Source organism: Panthera pardus, unplaced genomic scaffold, assembly GCF_024362965.1.
Source record: "Panthera pardus isolate Hobbes unplaced genomic scaffold, ASM2436296v1 HiC_scaffold_8, whole genome shotgun sequence".
Classification (NCBI taxonomy): domain Eukaryota; kingdom Metazoa; phylum Chordata; class Mammalia; order Carnivora; family Felidae; genus Panthera; species Panthera pardus.
Window position 1 is genome coordinate 88,177,829 of NW_026527013.1, and position 26,969 is coordinate 88,204,797.

At 35.5% G+C, this 26,969-nt stretch overlaps 1 protein-coding gene across 3 annotated transcripts in view; it reads right to left on the minus strand.

Moving 5' to 3' along the window:
* The window catches only part of SEMA3A (semaphorin 3A), a 463,579-nt gene that overhangs the window by 261,125 nt on the left and 175,485 nt on the right, over positions 1 to 26,969 (minus strand). The window contains exon 3 of one of the 3 annotated variants that reach the window (XM_019451314.2): positions 20,562 to 20,645. The exons of the other annotated variants lie outside the window; for them this stretch is intronic. The gene's annotated coding sequence lies outside the window, so the exon portion shown is untranslated. The remainder of the gene's footprint in view (positions 1 to 20,561; positions 20,646 to 26,969) is intronic. 3 annotated transcript variants of the gene reach the window in all.

Here is a 26,969-nt window from a genome sequence, read left to right on the forward strand (position 1 = left end):
GCTCAGATAGTTGAAAGGGGGATTTAGAAAACTGTCAAAAATCATTTGGGGAAAGACAGTGTCTCCATGATTTTCCATGAATCAAATGGTGACAAGGGAATATCATTTTCTAACTTAATTTCTGACTCCATAGCAAGCAAGGGTTTGGTCCTTCTAAATCACACAACATTTTTTAAAGGAAAAAAAAAAAGCCAAAGGAAGTAATAAATGTCAAACACTCATCAAAAACAGGCTGCGCACTTTAATTTTTTTTATTTTATTTTAGTCTCTACTGGAGTTCTTTGAACTTGTAACAAGTAACCCATCTGCAGTTCAAATCTACTGTAAAGCTAGTTTACCATGCTACCTGTTTTAAAACTTACATATTTCCCCCAGGACATTAGGGAACTGGGGCCATAATGCATTCTGAAACATAGACTTCTATTACCTTTAATTTTCCTTGGTATATAATTAGGATTTCATACAATGTAATCAGGTAACATTTAAAGTATTAAGATGCATAAACATACAGGCATTGGCATAATGCTCAGATCCCTTGTTTTGGAACAAGAATGTGTACCTGCTCTGTAACAGTAATCCTAAACAATGCCTGCTGTGATTTTCCCTAATCTGATTCATCAGTGCTGTGTGCATTGGCTCTCCATAAATGAAACTGAAAAGCAACAAAGACTCAGAACAAAATTTTATAAAGACACTAATTTTTGCTGGTGGTTAAGTGGAGCAAAAATTGGTGTGTTTATATTCATAAAAGTAAAGAAAATGGTTTAAACAGGATGAATGTCATGACCCAAATAACTTAATAAACCAATGAAAGAAAAACATGTGGATAAAAATCAGATAAAATACGATAAAGATTTCTGGTCCGATTTTAAATGTATTAAATAGAATGGCATTTCAGTTCTCACGTTTGTACCTTTTCTGTGATAACGCCAAAGCCAGCGCAGATATTCATGATTTATCTGATAGGAGAGAGAACAACCTCTCCCTTTAAGCTCCGAGGTCAAGTCTTTGTCTTCAAAGACAAATCTTTCTCTACCTTTCTTCTGGCAGCACTTTCTTACACAGCATCAGATGGTGACTGGTTCCCCCTCTTTCACCTTCTAGATTTATATCCAGCACTTCATTTACTTAGGTTGTTCCTTCTTGAGGGTCAGTGGGCGCATGAGAACTTCAGGTTCTCAAACCAGTGTTCTGATTTCCAAAAACTTGTATTTCCAAAGGTCAGAGGCTGCCCTTGCTTAGTTGTGACTATTTTATCAAACTCACCTCACTTCCTGTGGACAACGGGTATTCATAGATGGATGTTTTGTAAAGTGATGTTTCTGCTGAACTCCTGAGGAATTCTTCCCCACCATGTAAAAGTGAAGGGAAAGAGAAACTGTGACATACTAATCCAAAGAAAGATTTATATACTGTATTTTGAGAAGATAATTCTACCCTTTTCAATACCATTCTCTCAACCTTGTTGAAAAAAAAAAACAATCTGAGACAATCACTCTTAGTTTCTGCATGATTTTCCATATATTCAGACTGGTAGAAAGAAGTCTCTCCTATGTTTCATTTATTTTGCCATCTGATATTGGAATTCTAATATTTTAAATATTTCTGGTGACAATGAATATTCGCTTCGTGTGCTTTTCACAGAGTCCTAGAAACAGTGTCAATATTTATTTATTAATCAGTGCTACTTTACCACTGTAAGAGACAATGAATAAATGATGTAACCAAAATTACAACCTAGTATTCCTCACTTCTAGTCATAAATTCCAACCACAAAACCTCACTCTTCTTTTTAAGGTATTGCTGTAGGAAACTAGTCTTATTCTAAAAGCAAAACTCCAGGGATTATCTAAACCAGAAGGGATGATTTTTTTTTTTTTCTTTTCTGAGCTGTGGCTTTGCCATCTGTTATATTTCCCTTGTTGCACAAAACTGGTTTCTGTGACCAAGAAACTAAAGTTTTGGCAAAGAAAACGAATAACTTAGGATGATTTTGTATTTTAGAGACCAGGATGTTTGAACAACTTCAATACTGAGATACCTGTATGTTACTCATTTTCATATGAATTAGTTTTCCCAAGCACACTAAAATAAAGCATCTATACATTCAAAAGCCACATTGTATTCTTAACCAATCAATGATGATTAACAACTTTTTCACTCAATTTATACTACAGATGAGAGGTTATGTAGAATACTGCTTTTGCATCGATCCTGTGTAAATGTGTAGTTTTTAAATGGAGTTTGTTTCTTATGGCCTCAATTTGGCTATCACCTTTAGGGCAAATTGCCACCAAAGATATGAGAACCATTCTCCAAATTTTCTACTCCACCCCATCATTCTGGAAACAGAAACTGGTTCCCTAAAGCTGTGCAAGACTGAGCTCTCAAAAGTATGTAAGATATATATATATATATATATATATATATATATATATATATATATACACATTTGTACATGCGTGTGTTGGTGCGAGGGGTGGGGAAGATCTGATGAGGGGATTGGGGAAAGTGTGATGTGGATATGCTACTGAAAAAAAAAAGAAGAGCATAAAAATAAACAAGTATTATTTAATTTTTCTGCAATAAACCCTAGGTATTTATTTTAGAAAAGAAAACAGGAATATTTACAGTGCTGGGAAAGAAGTGCTATCTTTCCCAGGTCAAATGTTGCTCAGGAGGAGATATAGATGTCATAAAGGAGGACATTTAGTTAGGAGAAGGCATTAAAGTAAGGTGTAAGTGAAGAAGTGGGAGATGAGCCCAGTCAAAAGGAAGCAGAGCACTTGGAAGTATAACAAACCATAAAAGGAGGGCAAGGCACCCCATTGTTTCTGGGGTGAGGAAGGGGTCTAGAGCAAAGCCCACTGAGGATACAACACATAGCAAGAGTTCTTGATGCTCTACGTGATCATCTGCCTAAATTCTTTCCAGACATTTTCTATACTTCAGTACACCTACAACAGATAGAATGGTGAGTAACATTTAGTTGGTAGTCAATAAATACATATTTGGTGAACAAATGAATGGATAAATGAATAAAATGCAATATGAGAATGACTAAAACTTTTAAGCCTTGCATAGTTTTTTTTTTTAAATCTTTTACGTTTTGTTTTATATTTGAGAGAGAGAGAGAGAGAGAGAGAGCGAGCATGAGCAGGGGATGGGGGAGGGGTGGGGTGTGTGCACAGAGATGCGGAGACAGAATCTGAAGCAGGCACCAGGCTCTGAGCTGTCAGCAGAGAGCCCACTCAAACTCACTAGCAGTGAGATCATGACCTGAGTCGAAGCTGGACGCTTAACCAACTGAGCCACCCAGGTGCCCGTAGCCTAGCGTACCTTTATGAGTTTCATGGATAAGCAAGATAAATAAAACATAACTTTCTCAATAATAATAATAACCCAATATTATTTATAATTATAATCCTCACATTCATTAAAGTGAATAATGTTATCTTCTTTTGACAGAGAAGATCTTCTTTTAACAGATATGCAAGATCCTTTGAACCAAGAGCATTTATGAAAGCAAAGTTATGTACGTTTGACCCTCCTTGGAGAATTTTGTACACTTTCACTAGAGTAATTTTAATGCTACTAAATTGAATGCTACTTGATCACATTATTGTTTTATGTCAATTGAGAAATCATATCAAGTATAGCTTTAACATAATTACACTTTTCAGGATTACTATATTTTCAATATATAATCATACTACTGTATATATTCAGTGAAACATATGCAACTTTTAAAATGATGGTAGTGTGGATTTTTTTTTTTTGCACTAAATTACTTTACAGGAAGAGCTAGGGAAATCTATATCCATATCCATAACTATAGCTGTATCTATAAATTTAACTATCGATATGGGTGATAAGACAACTTTTTTACAAATGCAATCAGGAGAAACATTTCAACCTAAATCAGTTTTTAATTCGCCAATCCTGGGTAGACTGACTCAATGTATGGCAAACATCTAAATAATTTTTTTCTACTCATGTTCCATCAGCATTACAGGTCAGATGACTATTTCACAAAGTACAGACTAAGAGCTTATAGAAACTGCTGGGGCTTATTCAGATTCAAACTTACAGACAGAATAGACAATTCATAGATGATCTGTGGAAAGGATAAAATGCAGTTTATTTGCAGAGGAAGTTGAAGGAGTTGCCTTTAAGAAGCTTTAATGCTGGGTATAAATCGTATATTTATAGGTCTTTTAAAATTTGGCATAATTAGGGGCACCTGGGTGGCTTCGTCGGTTAAGCATCTGACTTTGGCTCAGGTCATGATCTCATGGCTCATGAGCCGGAGCCCCACTTGGGGCTCTGCGCTGACAGCTCAGAGCCTGTAGCCTGCTTCGGATTCTTTGTCTCCCTCTCTCTCTGCCCCTCCCCGACTTGCACTCTGTCTCTCTTTCTCTCAAAAATAAACAAACATTAAAAAAAGTTTTTTTTTAATTTTGCATAATTAAAAATAAATAATGGCAATCACATTCTTTAGCAAATGGAACTTTTTCATTTACTAACAGTATCTTCCCTTTTTATTAGCTGTTGTATAATATATTTTTTCACTGACTCAATTTCTTTAGGATATCCCCCAATTCTAAAATATATTTCATTATACGGATATGTGATAGACTCTGTACTCTTATGTAATCTTGTGGACCTAAACCATGTACATGCAGGCAGGAGAATTCACAGTCTGGCTGTCCCAATCACTCCCACTTGTTAATACGGTAGGTAGCACAGAACACAAGGTCAGGAGTGCTTGCCTCAGAACTATAACAAACCAATCTTGTAGGGCCTATAATTTTAATGTTGGCAACAGGACATGTGGTGCCTTTTTCTTAGCCGGACTTTGCATTTCCTTTATTGGAACATCTTATATTATATGTCCCTGTGTGTCTATGAAATGCGTTCAATAAAAGTATCTAACACATAGCTTGTTGTAAGGATTAAATTAGTTTATATGTTTAAAGCATTTATAACATCTGGCACATTGTCAATGCTATATAAGCATTTGCTATTAATGCTTGCTCTTTACACACACACACACACACACACACACACACACACACACGCACTGCCTTTAATACTTATCTCTACAAATGATGGTCAAACTCATTATTTCCTGCATCAGGTTTTACAGTATTTGAAAGCAGGATATTTATCCTATATCCTTCCAGTACTCATTAAAAAGAGAGTGCATATTAGATACATAGGATAATCATAATAATGACTCTTGCCCTAAAAGGAAAAATGCATCCCAATATAAATTGTTCCAACCATTAGTGAACTTCTTCTTTAGAGTGTAGTGCTGACATTTGAAAATGGAAATAAAAATCTCTTTTGGCATACCTGAAACTGTCAAAAGTAAAACATAGCATAAGTTAATTTCCCTTTCAATTAAAGTTGTAAACAAATTATAAATGAGTCAGCATCACAAAATGAGTCTTTCCACAAAAGATAGACATGGATGATGGATTCCCCACTACTGTTTATGACATTATGTTATTCTTCCTTTTTCTTGTATTAATTCAGTCTGTATTTTTATTTTAACCAGATAATGAATATTTTACATCTTCATTAGTCTGTATTCCTGCCAATACAAGTTTATAAATATTTTCTCAGCTCTTCACAAAGATGAAATACTTTATACAATATAACGTGATGATTCCAGAATGTGTTATGAGAGAATGTAAATATTTGAGAAAAAATAAATAGTAACCTGAAGCAAACTACTTGGGGGGCCTACAACAATGTAGATAACTTTTTCCCCTGTTCTTTTTATTTCTCCTGAATACTCAGGCATTGTGCTTCTGGCTAAGGATAGCAGTAGAAGAGCCAAAATTCTATAAGAAAAATTACTCCTGTGGTTTTGTTCTGGCTCCTGTAACAGCAATAAATTCAGGGATACCAGATATATTAAGATAACGTATTTTCATTAGGTTTCTACCCCAATTGTGGATCTATGTGGTTCAGATAAAATGCATTCATGTACACAGATCTGAGATGCTCCTCATAACCATGCAGGATTCTAGTACCCCAGAGCACTATTCATCATGAGAATGAGCCACAATCATGCCTAAAAAACCAAAATCCAGTTTTTAATTTGGAGGGGAGAGGGTTTGGGAGTCCCTCTTTAGACTGCTTGAGGCTGCCTTGGGCCAGGGCACACTCAGTCTTCTGGATCAATGTCTTGATCTTCAGCGGAAATTTAGATACCAAGTCACTGTCTCTGGTAAGTTGTCCTGGGTCATATTAGGTTAGTGTTGGCTAGTTTGCTTCTAGATTCTTATGAGTTGAAATTGTCCAATCATCTGTCTCAATTTTCATGTGGCCTCTATTTTGAGTTCCTACCCTAGTCATCAGCCTACTTGCCCACTTTCCTAGCAACTGAAGGTTCTGCTGATGCCTGAACCCATTTCCAAGCCCAGAGAACTCTATGTTGTAGTTCAAGATTTCTACTTGAGTTTTGTCTTGAAGTTTTCAAAAGTTATTTATTTATTTATTTATTTATTTATTTATACATGTATTTATTTATTAATTTTGAAAAAGTATTTATTTTAAAGTAGGCTCCACACCCAATGTGGGGTTTGAACTCACAAGCCTGAGAGCAAGAGTCACATTTTCTACCCACTGAGGCAGCCAGGTGCCCCTGAAATTTTCAAAACTTTAGGGCTTAAAAAATTAAAGAACTACCCCAGGTGTCAAGGCTAGCAAACAACAAAGCTAAGTTTATAATCACATCTAATCATATTTATTTGTTTCCGAAGCTCCTGTGCGTATTCTCTGAGCTACTGCTTTTACTCTAGCTTATGATTCTTGTACTGTGAATACAAGAGAAAGATCTCTGAACCAAATCTCAGAATTGTAACTATGTTCTGCTCTTTTCTTTGGGTATTCAGAGGGCTATACTATTTTGCTAACAAATATTTTGAATGAACCAGAACTAAATATTTATGTTCCATCATGTCACCACACCTGTCCAACTATCTGAAAACCTCCCTTCACATAGCTCTGTCTGCACTACTCAGCGTACCATAGTAGACTAAGCCAGTGACAATCTCATCCCTGCCATCTCTCTGATTTCCTCTCTGCCCCAAACTCCAGCCACTTTGCTTCCTTGTGAGCAAGCAATCTTGCTTGGATGAAGCTCAGGGTACATTTTAATGCTCAGGAGATATAATTGATATATACAGGCTATATATAAACAATAAAAATATTGCTAGAAAATTATTAGGATCTCAGCAGGAATGCTTGTTCTTGAATGTTAGAACAGGAATTATAACATAATTTAGTAAGAAATGAGGGCCCACTGAACATTTTTGAATTGGTTAAAGTCGTGTTTTTAGAAAACTTTCCAGTAGTACTGCAGTAACAGGGAAAACAAGAGACCATTTCGGCATATTACACAGTGTAGGTGAAAATGTATATGAGAAAGTGACTTTAAAATTAAACAACTTTGGTGTGAGCTTGTAACTATGGAATATGAAATCATTATCCTTTGGCAAATTTGGGGAATTCACATTTTTGAGTTAAGAAGAAAGAAATGAAAACAAAATGACTTATGAGTCACGGAGTGAGATAGAGGTACTACCTAAAATTGCAATGATATGGGAAGCCAAATACAACTCAAAAAAATTAAAAACATAATTGAAATGAAACTTGAAGGGCCAACTGGCACACAAATGGAAGGAAATTGCTTTAGCTGGTGAGTGAGAAAATAGGAATGATGAATTAGCTGAAGTTTGGTCACCACAGGACTTGCTAGAATGGTTCAGAAAGGATGTGAATATTCTATATAAGAGCTTATTGAGAATATTTACAACCTTAAATATAAGCATTACCTAATCACTGATGTGTCTATCAAATCACAGTTGCAGGTTGTTTATCATACACATAGAAATAACAAAGATTATAAGTGAAATATAGTCAAATCTATGAAAGTCATTTCATACTCCTTAATTTAATTTTCAATATATTGGGTAAAAATGACTGTCAAGTGAATTTCACCAATTTTGGCAAAGGTATGATGGCAAGTTTTAAAATACTTACACATTATTGCATATAATATTTTAAAATATCTTTTCACACTCTGTAGTCTTTATTCAACTTTCCTACATATGCGCACACGCACACACAACTGTGAGAGTATCAACTTCTTAAGGGTAAGGATCACTATACAGATTTTTAAAATTCTCAGAACCTAGTATTTTATCTAACACTGAGTAAATTTGTCAGAAGATGGCAATAAACAATCCTGTACTTATGCCAAAAAATTGTATATATTATTATTTTAATTTTTAATGTTTATTTATTTTTGAGAGAGAGAGAGTGCGAGCGAGTGCGAGTGGGTATGGTGCAGAGAGAGAGGGAGACACAAAATCTGAAGCAGGCTCCAGGCTCCGAGCTATCAGCACAGAGCCTGATGTGGGGCTGGAACCCATGGACCGCGAGATCATGACCTGACCCAAAGTCGGATGCTTAACCATCTAAGCTATCCAGGTGCCCCTTGTATATATTATTTTAAGCAATAGTTCCTGAGTCTTTAAAAATGGAATTTTCTTCTAGGTCTTTCCACGTAGGTAGACCTATGCTTAAAAACAAATGTACTGTTATTTGTTATTCTTAATAAAAATAAAGACATTATAATGTCACCATTAACAAGATGATCTTTAGCTTTAGGACTAGGTCTGTACAAAACAGCATGGAAGTAAAAGCTAAAATAAAAGTGACTCAGTGGTCATTTAAATGTCTAAAATATTTAATAAAATCACCAAATATTCCTTAACACACACATAGTCAATTACACGAAGACTAATTAACCAAATTAAATCAGTCTTATTTTTTAGTCACAGCTATGAAATGCCAAGTTGTAATTTTAGGACAGAAAACCCTTTTTCCACTTTTAAATAATATTTAGTGCTTGTTTATATGTCTCACAGTTAACAGCCTGATTGGTGTATTAATTTCTATTTTTTGTTTATAACCTGTTTGATTCTTTTATAGCAATAAATAAGCAAACTGTATGTAAATTGAACGAGGCCAACAGCTATAAAAATGGAAATGGTGGCTCTGTAACTCTATTCCTCTGTTTCTGTTTTCCAAATATTTTTGAAGGGAATAATCAAATTAATTAGCTGTAAAAACTTTTATTCCTGTAACTCAGCAGAGAACCACTGCTTTTACACACTCCTTCCGTATTAACACCCAGTGTATTCTGGTGAAGCTGTATGTCATTGTAATTTAGTCCTCTGGATATGGCATCAGTTCCTGATGGCCGTGATGATTTATCGTTAAGGTGGAAGTACCAAAATACTATACTATCTGAGTGAAACACAGTCCTTCCCCAGGAGTACATATATATATACATATATACATATGCATATACATATATGTAAATATGTATATATGTATACATATATAAATACATAAATGCATATGCACACATATTAATACAACATATAATACATTTTAATATGTATATCATATGTATATGGCACATATTCTATGTAGTATGTGTAAAGAAAATCTCAGCACATGTACACATATACATATATGGCATGCATGTGTACGTGTACGTGTATTGTGACATTTGCCCTGTCATCTCCAGTTTGAAATGGAATGGTCCTGTAACACAAGGTCTGCAGTAAGTAAATGAAGCACGGAAAGGTTTCAGGTACAAATGAGAGAGGAAGACTCAGTTGAATAACTGAGTACCTCCTTCAGTAAAATTTGAAGCAAACCTTTATCCTTGCCCTGCCCAGTATTTTACCTTTTTCCTTAGGCTAACTTGAGTTCAGTTTATGCAATTTTCATCCAAAGGGTTTCCTTGACTTTCTCAGCTAGACAGGCACGCACTATCAGAGTTGTGAACAATTTACAGCCCTCTATTACTCTACTTTTTCTTTCTGCTCAAGACAGAATGTCAGAATAGAAGCAAAAGGGTTATTATTATAGGCTTAACCTAAATGTGTTCTGATTTACTTTAAAGAAAATCATTTGCAAAGTTTGCTCCTTTAACAAATATCAAATTACTTGAAATTCACCTCCAACTAATTATGACCCATCAGTGTATCCACACTACTCTCGAGAATTGCAGTGCCACCTCAAGGAAAACAAATGGTTCTAATTTGCTACTCACACATATGGCTGATCATTGAGCAACCTCAGAGTGACTCCTCCTGTGAATGAAATGAACCTTTCTGCACAACTAGTAGAAGGCTTTTCTTACTCTCACTGTTGTTTGCTCCTTTCCTTTCCTTTCCTTTCCTTTCCTTTCCTTTCCTTTCCTTTCCTTTCCTTTCCTTTCCTTTCCTTTCCTTTCCCTTTCTTTCCCTTCCCTTCCCTTCCCTTCTCTTCCCTTCCCTTCCCTTCCCTTCCCTTCCCTTCCCTTCCCTTCCCTTTCCCTTTCTCTTTCCCTTCCTCTTCCTCTTCCTCTTCCCCTTCCCTCTCCTCCCCTCCCCTCCCCTTTCCTCCCTCCCCCTCCCCTTCCCTTCTCTTTGCTTCCCTCCACACCCATTCTCTCTCTCTTTGGAAATTCTCCCTCCTTCTGGCATCCTGGATCAATAAATAGCCTAAAATTGTCAACTGGCAAAAAAAATTAAAAATATATATATATATATACACAAACACACACACATATACATACATACATATATATACACACATATATATACACACATACATATATGCCTCTCTCTCTCTTTATATATATATATGTATATATATATATACGTATACGTGTATACATATATACGTATATATATATATGTATATATATATATATACGTGTATATATATATATATGTATACATATATATATACACACACACACATATACATATACACACATGCCAGATTATTTAGCAATCTTTATTATCCCATAGAACTAGAACCACTCTGTTCTATTATATCTGATTTGGTTTAATTGTTGGAGTTAAAATACTAATTATTTGATACATAACTTTAAAAATGTATGTTAATAAAAACCTAAGAAGTGAAATATAGATTTGAAGTAGTTTATCATGGACACGATATTCATGTCATTAGTTCATATAAACCCTGATCAAAACTGGGCCAGATAGAAGCATATGTACTGATGGAGATGGGAATTATGTGAGGTTGGCCTTTTAGCATCAAAGAGATTTTACAGCTTCTAGGGACCTAGGAGATAATATAGTCAAACTCTCCAATTTTAAGGATAATTGAATTTAAATCAAGAGAGGTTAAGGGAATTATATTAAAAAAAAAAACAGCTAATTGATGGCAGAGCACAGATTAAAATCGGGGTCACCTATCTTGCAAGTCAAACATTTGCCTCTGTAACATGTTCCATGTTAGCCTAAAATAAAGGTAATGAAATAAACATTATATTATTATTATTATTATTTACTATGATTATTTAAGTTTGCATAAGCAACTATCCATGTAGTATATTACTTCCTTTCAAAAAAGTTGGTCGTTTGATATTTCATTGCGGTTTGACTCTGTGGCAGAAATTACTTTTGGCTAAAATACTGACGTTAGTGTCTTTAGAAATATGCACGATTCTGTGCATATTCCACAGAATATATGAACAGATTATAGTAATTATTTTATAATAGAAAGTAACTTTTTGAAAGAAGCTTCATTTAACTGCTGAAAATAAGGATAAAGCATTTTCTTTACGATGAATTCACATTGGTTCAAGGCAAAAAATATTTTTCTCTCCTACAAAACTTGTTGAGCAAGCATAGCTTAAAGCGGGGACATTTAGATGGAGAATATGATTTGGTATCCCCCTGAGGTAAGATCAATTTTCAAAGGATTAAGCTTGGAAATCTTCTCAAATGATTTACCTGCTTGTCTGGTCGGTTACAACAGTTGAGGTGGCACTGAGCCTTGTTTTCCTTTTCAACCTGGGTGGGCTTAATTCTGTGAACCAGGTACAGAAAATTTTGTGAATTATTTTCCATTAAAAATCTGCTCTTGGCATGATGGAAAATAAAGACTGAAACACCTGTGTACCAAATACAAACAGCTGTGTGCCTTACAGACCCTCTGCGGGGTATACCACATCCAGACCTTTATTTGACCTGCTGTAAGAGTGGAAGCAAGGGGAGAGTGAACTAAGAGAAGATGACAAAACTGAGAACTAAATCCCACACCGCCCCCCACCCCTCCAGTTAGTCCCAGCAAGTTTGAAGGGCTCAGTTCTTTAGGATCTAGTTTGCTATTCATTGGCTCAGGTCACAATCCTTTTTAAAATTTTTAAATTTAAATTTTTATTTTTTTATTCTTATGTACATCCATCTTGTATTGATTTGATTTGCTTTCCTGATTGGTAAATCTCAGGGACACATTAGGATTGCGGTTTTTGTTTGTTTGTTTGTTTGATTGGCTTTTTTTTTTTTTTTTTTGAGAAGAAAGGAATAAAAGAAAAACAGCTACAAATTTTAACGTTTTTAAAAAATTAATTAAAAAGAAGCACAATTTAGTCCCACCTGGGTGGCTCAGTTGGTTAAGTGTATAACTCGATTTTGGCTCAGGTCATGATCTCACGGTTCATGGGATTGAGCCCCAAGTCAAGTTCTGCACTGACAGCATGGAGCTCGCTTGGGATTCTCTCTCTCTCTCTCTCTCTCTGTCTGTCTGTCTCTCTCTCTCTCTCACTCTCTGCTCCTCCCCCACTTGCGTGCACTCTCTCTCTCTCAAAATAGACAAATATTATAACATTTTTAAAACATAAGCACAATCTATAGACAGAAATTGTGTGTCACGAGCTCTAGCAACACACCCATTTCTACAAAATGGAACTTTCAGGTAGGTTAGTTCTCTTAATCCCTGAGGTAGGCTGCTTCACTTGGTGAATAGGCTGCTTTTGTCATATTACTAGGACCGAATTTCTCTGATTCTATCACTCACACTTCTGAGGCAATATGCAATAATGGGATAAACTGAAGAAACATTAAGACATAGTCTTTTGTAAGACACACATACGGACTACATGTTGTAGACAATACCATCTTTCTTCCTAATCTCATTCTGGTTTCTTCTCTCCTTTTTTTCTTTCTCTCTCTGTTTACTTTTTAGTTACCTCCTCTGAAGTGCAGTGATTTCAAAGACACAGATGCACACCCATTTGAAGCCACTAAAATAGTGGACCCACAAAGCAAAAGTGGTTCAGCAGTTTCAACCCTGGTCAGAATTAAAACTTGTGGATGATCACATTCACTAAAGAAACATCAATGTGAATAAAGGAAAAAGCAGATCGTCCACCTCCTAAAGGCACTTTATCTGGTTTTTGAGTATTATTAGAAACTCATTTCGCCAAATGACCAGGTAATTCTGGTACTTGGGCAGATACTTCCAACATAATCATAAACAAACTTACACAAGCCACTGACTGTCCTTTATTTTACAACCATGACCCTCACCTTTATCCTTAATCATGGAAGAAACAGGAGGGCCTGGTGGAGTGGGCTCAAAACTGTCAACATTCTTCAAAGGTTATGTCACACTGAAATCCAGCCAGAAAGATCATCCTCAGAAATTCAGGAACATACACCACCAAAGATGCAAATATTATTATTATAATAACATGCTTCTCATAGTGCAACCTTTGTCCTTGATGTGAGGTAATAATATGTTATACCTCAGTACTCCCTTTAATTACTAAATGTGATTACTTAGTCTGTTTGTTTGTCATTGTCTTTCTCACCAATTTATAACCTTCTTTAAGGCAGGTACTACGTCTGTCCTGTTGAAAGATAAACCCAGAGTTCTCGGCACCTTGGCTGTCACAGCGTGGATAATTGATGGAATTTATGAATAAAATAACTAAAACAAAACAAAATTTAATTAGCTTGGTAAAGCGATAGCATAGTTTATGTCGGTAGGGCCATTGCAACTGGTCACACAAAAAACCAACAGCCAAAGAAAAATTAGAACTTATGAAAAGAAACAAGACATAGGCATGATAATTTCACACACACCTGTTGTTGATTTTATGGAATCCAAAATATTTTGGGGGGAGACAATTAAAGACATAATTCTTTTAGATGTGTGTCACTTTACTAGTTTGTTAACCCAACTATTTGTAATCACTTATTATTATCATATATAATGGGCTTTTTGTATCCATCATTATTAGTAATTAATACTAGAGTCAGCTGAGAAATAAAAGTAATGGAGTAACTATATTTATTATTCACTTCAAATAGGTTAAGTGACTTTGGCTAAAATCACTTGGTTTGAGGAAGTAGGCAAGAGAATAAAATCGTATTGGTAATAACATCTTGGGACATTTTTAAATATCATTTTCCTTCACCAATACTACTTATTGGTTTTCTTTTATTCTTCAAGCTGTATCACTCATATCGATTGTAAATGAGACTAGATTACAAAGTCCAGTGCTGAAAGATATTTTCCCACACTTCCACCAAGTTAACCATAGTACAGGCAGGTCAGATTACACCATTATCTCTGAGCATCTGGAAAACTTATACTATTTGGTCCCTAGGCACCAACAAGAAATTCTTTAGGGAATTTTCTGTTTTTCTAGCTCAGCTTTTTTTTTTTCACCTTAAGAAATAAATAATAATCCTGAGCTGAGATGTAAATGCAGTTATTTTCTGACAGTATATTATGTCATCCAAATGGCAACAATGTTGGTTTTCAACACTATACTTCTGAGGGTATGTCTATCCATTTCATAAATATTCACTATGGCTAAAATTCATATATATATGTAGATATATATGCATATATAGAGAGAAAGATAGATAGATAGATAGATAGATAGATAGATAGATAGATATGTATCTATATCCATGTATCCTAGCCTTGATAAAACCACAGGTTTCATATCTGAGAATATCACAATATTATTTGTCAGGTTCTTTGTTAACCAGGCTTTTGCCAATGCATTGGTATAGGAATGAAAACAACACTGCTATTTTAGACAGAGGAAGGCTCAATTAACTGAGCAAGGGAAATTGATATTCAACTAAAATTAAAGAAAATGCTTTTCTAATACTACCTAATATGTATCTTTTCTTTAAACTTAGGTATTCATATCAAGGCCAACAGCATCCTAAAAATAGTGGTATACCAGCAATATTCCTCCATCCTGGTAATTTCCAAACATTTTCTGTGGTATACCAGTTTCCTGGAATACTAATCAGATGTTACTCACGGTAAAGTTTCTGAAATTTAATCTGCTTCAGTAATGATGAAATAAAGAAAGTTAAGCAACCAATTTGGCTACTGCAAGAAGTTCTAAGACCATTAAGTATGTGAATGTGCAGTGTGAATTTTAGGACAGTAATAAAGCGTGAAGGTTTTCTTCCATTTACTTGAAAGTGGTATCTTTTCTCCCCAGCATATTGGAAAAATTAGTATTCCAAAGAACACACTTTGAGAAAACTTGCCCCCATCATTATGTGAAAAATACCAAAATCTGGTGCAAACAAAGGGAGCAATTGCATAGGACTGGACCTCCCTAAGTAGAAAAGACACACGTGCAATTTAAAGTTTCAATGGCATTCCCTGCCAAACGCCTGCTATATTTGATAGGCAATGTGTCCTGCCTCACACCTTTTTCTCTGCCATGGAGAGTCATGTGTGACAGAAAAGCTTCCGTTTCTTTGGTTTCCACATAGGAGGGGCATTCAATTGCTGGTTCGGTTGACCCCTCCCAAGTGCCTTACCTGTCTCATTCTGTGGGTCACACACATTTCATCACTCATTCCCCAAAGTCTGTTAATCCTAGTTCTCTTTCATTTAAGTAAAAAGTAACAGTATATATATACATGAAATGGAAAAGTACAACTGTATAAGTTTTATTTCCTTAATACAGACGCTTAGAACTCAAAAAGGATTTCAGAGATTCTATGAACATCTCTTAATTTAGAGGGGGGGCCCATTTTTAACCATTTCAATTTTAATTTTTCGCCTTAATTTTAATTTTTCGGCTTACAACCTAAGTATTTCCATTTCCAGAGTACCTTTAACTTCTCCCAGGTGAACGGAAGTGGATGATCCACTTTACAGTTGGCAAATTTGCCTTCAAGGCTTTACAGGACACTCTTACTCAGCTCGGTTAAGTGGCTTCCTCCCGTTGATTCTGCTTTTCCTTCGGTCAGTAAACAATGTGCTGTGCAGGAAAGGCCTCAGAAATTCCTAACAATTATTTCCCCCTCTTCCCACAATTAGGGAGCAGAGAGAGGAGAGAGCGGAGAGAAAAATACACAGTTCTGCTTAGACTGTCACTTTGCATCAGTCTGAGAGGGAACACATATTCCTGGCCTGAAAGGGGCTGCCGGGAATAATTAAGCACGGGGCTAAGAGTGAACCTGGGAAACATTCCGGTTTTTCACAAGTCAGGTCTTCACTGTGCAATCTCTAACATAACAAAAAAACCCTTTTTTACAAGAATATATGGTCATTCATTTTAAAATCATGTACATGTACTGTACTTATACATTACATATACTATAAAACACCCAAAAGACAAATGTTAAGTTCACGTGATAAACAGGGTGACCAAATGATTTCTTTTCCAAACAGTGTCTCTTTTTAGAACAAAAGGGGCTGCTATCAATAATTATATTGAGACAACTGTTGCAAATTGGAACTCCCCAAGGCAAAGCTGAATGGAGGAAATGTCTAACAAAGAAGATTAAATTAAAAATATTTCGAATGTCTTACTAATCATACAGGCTTTATACTATTATCAGGTAATATCTCAAAGCACAATATACACTAGGGGCTAAATTCACCATTAACTATAAGAATATTAATCTATATTTCAAGTAGATATTTTGATCTTACAGGTTTCACCTTACTGTTTAGTAAGTCTGATTATATCATCATAATTTTTCTTTTGCTTATAATTGAGACTAAAGAAGATTTTCTGTAAGAATTAAAATGGTTATCTCTGCTACTTTTTATTTTGCTTTGTGTTCTTGTATTTACAAAAAAAATATTTTATAGTCTCCACTTTGTTAGTTTAATTATTGCTAGGAAACATAATAAATAATAAAATCCATAAACCTACCTACCAGGGACATTTACTGTATGTTTGTTCCCCTTTGTGGAACTTTAATTCTTACCTCAAGGTACCAGATATTAATAACATGAGACAATCTGACATTTGGACAAAATAAAAATGCCAGTGTGAATAAAATTTAACATATAGGTAAAGTTTTATTTACTTTATAGGGTTTTTTTTGTTTATTTATTTATTTTGAGACACAGAGAGACAGAGAGAGAGAGAGAGGGAGAGGGAACACCTGAGCAGGCACAAGTGGGGGGAGGGAGAGAGAAAGGAAGAGAGAATCCCAAGCAGGCTTCACACTGTCAAGTGCAAAGCCCAATGCAGTGATCAGTCTCATGACGGTGAGATCATGACCTGAGCTGAAATCATGAGTCAGATGCTTAACTGACCGAGCCATCCAGGTGCCCCTACTTTGTAGTTTTAGGAGAAAACTACTATGAATAATAGTTCCAATCTTTCTGAATTCCAATAGCATGTATCTTCTGTACTGCTTGGGATGCACATACCTACATTAAAGCTGGTAATCTAGAACAGTGCTTCATCAACTGTCATGTGCATACAACTATCTGAAGTTCTTGGGAAAATACAGATTTTGATTTAGTTGATCTGGACTGTGGCCGAGGATTCTATATTTCTACCAACTTCCCAAGTGTTGCTGGTCTAAGGACCACACTTTAAGTAGCAAGACCCCTAGACCTAGACTCTGTTTAATACAGTATCCACTAGGCACATGTGACTATTGAGCATTTGAAATGGAGCTAATCTAAGTTGAGAATGACTATGTTATTCTGAAATGTAAAATAAATACCAGATTTCAAAGGCAGTATAAAAAAGAATGTGAACTAATTCATTAACAATGTTTTTAACGTTTATTTATTTTTTGAGAGAGAAAGAGAGAGAGAGAGAGAGAGAGAGAGAGAGAACTGAGTGTGAGTCAGAGAGAGGCAGAGAGAGAGAGAGAGGGAGACACAGAATTTCAAGCAGGCTCCAGGCTCTGAGCTGTCAGCATATAGCCCAACATGGGGCTGGAACTCACAAACCACGAGATCATGACCTGAGCTGAAGTCAGATGCTTAACCAACTGAGCCCACCCAGGTGCCCAGGTTCATTAATAATTTTAACACTGATGATAAGAAATAACAATTTTGGCCCTAATTGTGTATCAGTGGGTTTTTAAAATTTTTTTTAAATGTTTATTTATTTTTGAGACAGAGAGTGACAGAGCATGAACGGGGGAGGGTCAGAGAGAGAGGGAGACACAGAATCTGAAGCAGGCTCCAGGCTCTGAGCTGTCCTCAAACAGCCCGACGTGGGGCTCGAACCCACGAACCAAGAGACCATGACCTGAGCTGAAGTCAGACGCTCAACTGACTGAGCCACCCAGACGCCCCATGTATCAGTGGTTTTTAATGTAGAGTATACATATATTCATAATTTTTAATATGAATACTAGAAAATTTTAAATTATTTGTGTAGTTCACATCATATTTCCATTGGATGCTGTAGCTCAAGATCACAAAACTAAGTCCTGATCATGTAAAGTAATAGTGAAAACATTCAATGCTTCATTAATATTTCCAGATTTGTCTTTTGCCACTCCCCATTCCATGCCCAAAGTCTCAGCTATATGATGTGATTTAGCATTCGCTCACAACCTCTTCTTTCATTTACTTGTTTATTCAGCATTGGATGTCTACAGTGAACCAGGCAACACTAGTAAGTAATGAGAGAAAATAATAGATATGGCCTGGCTTCACTGAACATATTATCTCTAACTTTTCTTATTTCAAAGAGGAAAATTCCTCTAATCTCTTACATTACTCTCTCTCTCTCTCTCTCTATTTTTTGAAAGTACTTGCTGGCTCATTAAAGCTATATTTCTATAGTGTTTTCCATGTATTTCACATACGCATTCCCTAATGTTATGTTTAATATATACTGTATTAGCTGTATGTTTTTCCAAATGCAAATTATTAATTGTTTGATGGTATGATTTAATAATCTTGTTTTCCATTGAAAGCACAATTTCCAGTATACAATAGGTAATTAGGAAACAAATTTTTGAGTGGATTCATTATTTCACAAGTAAGATGGTAAGATTTTTAAACATCAGTCACTTCCACAATCTAATGTAACTGAATTTTTTTTAGATTTATTTATTTTGGATATAGAGAGACAGACCACAAGTGGGGGAGGCACAGAGAGAGAAGGAGGCACAGAATCAGAAGCAGGCTCCAGGCTCTGAGCTGTCAGCACAGAGCCCGACGGGGGGGGGGGGGGGGGGGGGAGGTGCTCAAACTCACAAACTGCGAGATCATGACCTGAGCCAAAGTCGGATGCTTAACCGACTGAGCCACCCAGGTGCCCCAATCTAATTTTAAAAATCAATGATTATTTTAATTTCACTGCCGTTTGGCATGGTTCACTCTAGCCCTCCTTCTGTTATAAATATCCTATGTAGCAATGTACTGTCAAGCTCAGCAGATTTAAAATCAATTCAGCAAAATTTGAGCCGTACTTGATGATCGTATTAGACTTTCAGCAATTAATTTAATCTTCTTGAAAACTGATCTTCTCATTAGTAACATGGTTTTTAACTACTACTGCATGTTTTTGTTGAAAAGATTGAAAGATTCAAATCATGAAATAGTGCCCAGTTTGTAGTAATGCTTCAATAAATATGAAATCTAACTGGTTAAGTCTTAGTCATTTTATTTCCTTTTTAGTAACTGAATGTAAAATAATGTTTGGTAGGCAAAGCCTTAGATTGCCTTCACGTTGTGGGTAAAATGTATAGATTTACATTCACATAAGCATGCTGCTTTGTCAGGTAGTATCATTGCCTTCTACCTCAATTATTTCATGTGTAAAATGAGGGGATTGGAAAAATTACATCTTACTACAGTTAAAAGTCAATGACTATTTGGAGATGATGATAAAGTCTTGAAAGAAATTAGCAAAACAAAACTTTTTAATTATTTTATTTCTTTTTTTTCCTTCCCCTTTTCTCATTTCAGTCCAAAAGTCATTGCACAGCTACAACTAATAATAGACTAAAATTGAATCTATTCTATAGATCTTATGGACATTAAAAAGATACTAAAGGAATACCATGAACAACTTTATGCCCACACATTTTAAAACCTAGATGAAATGAGACAATTCCTCGAAAGGTATAATTTACCAAAGATCACACAAGAAATGTACTGTGTGAAAGGGCCATGTTAAAGAAATTTAATCAATAACTAATAACTTTCTAAAACAGAAAGCACCAGGCCCAAATGGATTCCATCATGAATTCTATTAAACTTTTAAGGAAGAAATTATACCAGTTTTCTATAATCTCTTTCACAGGATACAAGCAGAAGGAATACTTCCTAAGTCATCCTATGAGTCCAGCATTTCCTTAATACCAAACTAGACAAAAAATTACAAGTAAATAATATTCATAGATGCAAAAATCTTCAACAAAATAATAGCAAATCAAATCCAACAAGGTATAAAATAAATTACATACCACAATCCAGTGAAAATTACTCCAGGTACGCAAGGCTGATTCAACATTCAAAAATCAATCAATGTAATCCATCACATAAACAGGCTAAAGAAGAAAAACAACATGGTTGTGTCCACAGATGCAAAATAAGCCTTTGCCAAAATCCAACATCCATTCATGATAAAAGACAAAAACAAAACAAAACAAAACAAAACAAAAAGCTTTCAGTAAATTAGGAACAGTGGGGAACTTCTTCAATGTAATAAAGAATTTGTAGAAAAAAATTACAGTGAACATCATACTTAGTGGTGAGAAATTCAAAGTTTTATCTATATAGAAAATCCAAAAAAATCAACAAGAAAACTCCTGGAACTAAAAAGTTATAGCAAAGTTGCAGGATACAAGATTAAGAAACAAAAGTCAATCTTTTTCCTTTATACCAATGAACAAGTGGAATTTGAAATTAAACACAATATCATTTAGCACCAAGTGAAATGAAATACTTAGATATAAATCTAGTGAAGTTCGTACAATATCTGAGAAAAACTACAAAACTCTGATGAATGAAATCAAAGAAGAACTAAATAAGTGAAGAGATATTCTATATTCATGGAGAAGTAGACTCAATATTGTCAGGATGTCAGTGGATCTACAAATTCAATGGAATCCCAATCAAAATCCCAGCAACTTATTTTGCAGATATAAAACTGATTCTAAAGTTTATATAGGGAGGCAAAAGACCCAGAAAAGCTAACACAATATTGAAGGAGAATAACTAAGATGGAGGCCTGACACTACCTGATTTTAAGTCTTACTATAAAACTATAGTAACCAAGGGGCTCCTGGGTGACTCAGTTGGTTAAGTGTTCAACTCTTGACTTTGGCTCAGGTCATGATCTCACAGTTCATGAGATTGAGGTCCTTGTTTGGCTCTGTGCTGACAGAACAGAGCCTGCTTGGGATTCTCTCTATCACTCTCTCTCTCTCTCTCTCTGCCCCTCCCCAGCTTGCGCTCTCTCTCTCTCTCTTAAAGTAAACAAAAATAAACTTGAAAAAAAAGCTACAATAATCAAGACAGTGTGGTATTGGTAAAATAACAGACAAACAGATGGATGAAATAGAACAGATAGCCCTCCTTACATATGGTCAACTGACTTTTGACAAAGGACGCAAAGCAATACAATGAAGAAAAGATTATCTTTTCAATAAGCGGGGCTGGATCAACCTGACTTCCACATGCACAAAGGAATTCAGACCAGAATTTACCTGCTTTACAAAAATTAACTGAAAATGGGTCAGAGCCTTAAGTGTAAAAGGCAATGTATAATCCCCTAGAAAATAACACAGGAGCAAACCTAGATGACCTTGGGTATGGCGATTACTTTTTAGACAAAACACCAAAGGTATGATCTTGGTGACTCAGCTATGAACTTTGTAACATATGTTCCACTATGGTGGGGGATGCTGATAATGGGAGAGGCTTTCAATGTATGTGGGAGGTGGGAGGTACATGAGAGATCTCTGTACCTTCCCTTCAGTTTCACTGTGAATCTAAAACTTTCCTGAAAAAACAAATTCTTAAAATATTTGACTCTATCAGTATGAAGTCATGTAATACGGAGACATAAATCTAGTTATAGTATGGATCTAAAGCTGTGTATGTGCATGCATGCGTGTGAATATATCTTTTTTTTAGTTCTTTCTGTCCACATAGAGGGACTATGAGTAGCAAAACTCCAATAACAGGAATTACACCTATCACTCAGATCTTGATTTCTACAGGGAAAGGAACCAGGGCTCCTTGAAGAAAGAGCTAATTTCTGGGCTGCAGCAGAGAAAGTCCTAGAACATTGTGTTGTCTCATTAAGTAACAAAATACTTAAAGAGTGATTTGGACATGTCAAAATGATACAGGATCTAGCTAAAAGAACTCTCACTGGCCAATTCCAGACAATTATAGAAATGATTATAATGCACTGAATAAAATTGAATCCATTAGGTCACACTGATACAAACAAATGAATAAATGAATTGGGAGAAGATAACTAACCTTTTGTACAGTAGAATGTCAAGTAATAGATTCATTGGTATAAATAAAATTAGGAAATAGTCATCAGTTATCAAAGTAATAATATAGGCAAGAAATAACAATGGTTTCTAAAATTAACAAGCAAAGTGGGATAAGAAAAAGAATATTCATTTAGTCTCAAAGTATCTTTCTGCAAAATACTATTGATCACAAAGAACAAAAGAAATGTAACTTTTTTTAAAATATTTTTTTAAAGTTTTTATTTATTTTTGAGACAGAGAGAGACAGAGCATGAGCAGGGGAGGGGCAGAGAGACTGGGAGACACAGAATCTGAAGCAGGCTCCAGGCTCTGAGCTGTCAGCACAGAGCCTGACACGGGGCTTGAACTCACAGACTGTGAGATCAGGACCTGAGCTGAAGTCGGATGCTTAACTGACTGAGCCACCCAGGCGCCCGAAGAAATGTAACTTTGTAGTGGAGAAACCTGGCAGAGACCACCCTAATCAAGTATTTACCTATAATGGGACATGTCAATAGCATATACTAAATGATAAGATGCAAAAAGGGAGACATCATGCCTGTGGATTCCCATCCAAAATACATAACTTAGGGATTGTCTTGAAGAAACACTGGACAATCTTGCATTGAGGGACATTCTACAAAATGAATGCCTTGCATATCTTCAAAAATGTCAAGGTTGTGAACATAAAGGAAAGACTGAGGAACTGCTCGCATTGGAGGAGTTAAGATATGTGACCACTGAGTGCAAGGGATCATGCTGGACAGACTCGGGTGTGATAAGTGCCTGCACGATTGGCAAAAGTGAATAGTGGGTGAAGGGCACACGGCTATTCTTTGCAGTATTTTTGCCATTTTTTGGTAAATTTGCATTTATTTTCAAATAAAATTAATTTTAATTAAAAAGAGGAAAGCAGGGGCACCTGGGTGGCTCATTCAGTTAGGTGTCTGACTCTTGGTTTTGATTTTGGCTCAGGTTATGAGCTCACGGTTCTGGGATTAAGCCCTGTGTTGGGCTCCTCATGGAGCATACAGTCTGCTTGGGATTCTCTCTCTCTCTCTCTCTCTCTCTCTCTGACACACACACACACACACACACACACACACACACACACACGCACAAACACAATAAACTTAAAAAAAAGATGAAAGCAAAACAAAGCAGAGCAAAGTGGGTTTTTTGGACACAGTAAATGTTAATAAACATTTTTTGCACATAGTCAAATGTATCAGAATTTGAAGCCAGTGTGCTCACAGTGAATGTGTGATATTGACCTGCTGCATAACACTCTTAATGCTCATATTTTTCTCTTTCTTGTGCTGACGAGTAACCTTAAAGTTATGTAGCTTATTCCTAATAAAGATCATGTCAGTATTGTCTGACCTTCCAATCTATGTAGATGTTCTTTGCTACATATATTCGAGAACATTGTGTGTATAGTCCATCAGCACAAATCACACTGTCTTGAGCTCAGATACAAGCTCCTTGGGGGAAGGAAGCTTATTGTAAAAGATCACTATATCACTGCAATGAATATTGGAGATAAAGTTAGAGTATGTCCAGATTATGAGCTATGTATTTTTATCAATGTAAAAGTAACACTTGTCCTATTTAATCTTTTTCATTAAAATGTCTATACAGAAATATTAAAATTGTACTCATTTTCTTCTCATTTTAATGACCAGGTAGAGTTTCACCCATGATTTGGCTTCTAATTTTTCTGTTAAAATTTACAAATTTCCATAATATCATGTTTTAGGCATTTCCTCTTTCAAGCAGCCTATCACTGAGTTTAGTTTTTTTTTTTTTTACCCCAAATAAGAGAATGTATCTTTAAGATGGATTTTTCCCATTTTACAACTATAACTGATATACTTCTTTCTCCTTTTCTTTAACCCGATGACTCCTTGACATCCCTTTTATTCCTGTATATGGATTATGTTGAATTTGATCTTAAATTCATTGCAATGTAAGAAAACACATGTTATGTTTAAAATTTGCCAGTGAATGCTCCTAAATGTTTCAAAAGCACTTTTTAACCACTGTCATTGTCTCTAATTGTTTAAAGTTTTGTTTCTTGGATAATTCAATTCTTATACAAGGACTATATTCTATTTCCCTCCTGACTTCTCCATTAATATAAGACTCAGACCTGAAGGGTGAGATGGGTATAATGGTCATCCATAGAAGTCTGTGGTGCTAAATGGGAAGGCTAGCCCTTGGGTGACCACATAGAGAAAATGGGGAAGTCTGGAGAGAATGCTAAGCATGGTGCATTGCTACTCCCAGAGAGTCACAGAGCAGTTGTGTGGAAGTCAATTAAGATCTGGAGTTAGTGTGTGACTAACTAATTGGGCATCACACATGAGCTATTCTTGGGTAGGACTGGATAAGAACAGCCTATTCCTTGCTCTAAGAAAGCAGGGGAAGACAATTGAGTTCATGAACAAAAGCCTGGGTTTCTCACATTAAAAAGACATTTTTATTTATTTGTTCCAACTTGAAATTATTATCAATTTCCCATAGGCTTTATTATTAAACAATATAATGTAGGTTTTAAAAGAACAGACTTAGTTGCCACATTTAGTAGGTTTGAATCCCAAGTCTAGTTGACTAGCTATAAAACCTTCAGTACTTTACATAACTTCCGACCTCAATTTCTTCAGATAAAAATGAGGATAATTTATGGGTCACAATAAAATATTTTCAAAGATAAACTGAGTCACTACATACGACTATGTTTGACTGACATAATAAGAACTAAGAAATGTTCACTGTTGTTGTTACAGTTCTCTTTGATATTATTGTGACATTTTCTTTTGTATCTCCATGGATTATTAAAAGAACAGAGAGGTTGCCATTAGGCTGCTCCCCAGGAGACATATTAAGGTGTAATTTCTTGACTATTCACTTCTTTTTTTTCTTTAGTTTTTTTTTTTTTTATTTTGAGGGAGGGAGGGGGAAGAGAGAGAGAGAGAGAGAGAGAGAGAGAGAGAGAGAGAGAGAGAATCAGCAGGGAATGGGCAGAGAGAGAGGAAGAGAAAGAATACCAAGCAGGCTCTGTGCTGTCAGCACAGAGCCCAATGCAAGACTTGATCTCTTGAGTCATGAGATCATGACCTGAGCCGAAATCAAGAGTTGGACACTTAACCAACTGAGCCACCCAGGTGCTGCTTAACCATCCATTTCAAATGATCTCTTCCATAACGTTCAAAATCATCTGGGTTCTTGACTGCCCCAACTCTGCATTACCAAAGGTGACAAGTATCAACACCCCCACACATATCTACTCATAATCTTTTTCTGGAATAAATTCACCATTTTCACTTGGCTTCAAAGTAAATTCACATTTTAAAACCACTGCTGGACTCTTCAAAGCTGGTTTACAATCCTCTAATTTACCCTTCATCTTCTAGAAGACTCCTTGTTGCACTTCTTTCTGTGGCTGTAGTAAAGCAATTCCACTCTCCTTAAAATTGCCATATTATTTCTCAAACCTCAAGAAAAGCTCACTTCCCCCAAATTTTTAAGCAGACTCTTTTTTTATGTTAGTGATTACATTGATATTATTTATCATAATCATCTCTATGATCTTTCTTCTCATCCTCATAATTTCTTGACATCTCATGCTATCTCTATTGACTTTTCTCCATGTATTAATAAGCACAATTAAGGCTTTCCAATCCTAAAATATCTTCTGTCATCTTCCCTCTTTAAATCTGGAAATCTCTTCTCTCATCATTTTGTGCTGTCTTCTTTACTCATGAGATAACAGTGACCGAGGGTTTCCTAAAGGAAAAATATTTGTCTTTTATATAGTAGCAGTTTGTGTTCTCTCTCTTTTGAAAAATAAAGTATTATAATCAAATAAATTTTGGAAAAAAGTGAATAACATTATGTAAACCAAAGAGTAAAATTATATAAATTATGCAAAAGTTTAATATGGATTATTAACCTTCAAAAATTATGTGTGTGTGCACATGCGCATGAGTTTGTATGTATTTGAGACCGTACAGGTCATGGATTGTATTGGGTAGTTTGGATTCCAAACCTACTTGAACACTGAAATATTTATACTCAGAATATCCAAGACAATACCATTCTAGAGTCAGTATGACAATGAACACATGCTGACCTTTGACATAATACATGCAAACATAGATACCTGCATGTGTTAAACTGTATGTTGGCATTTCAAATGAGTATCAGGTTGAATCTGGTCAGTACTACACTCATCTTTCTCATTAATTTTTCTGTTGTAACTATTAACTTTTAAAATCATATATCATCTTTCCAGGGTTAAAATTCCAGGAAATTCTCAAAATAATTCTTAATTTCTTTCTAGTGCTCCAATTTACTAAGCAAAAGATAAAGAGGGCC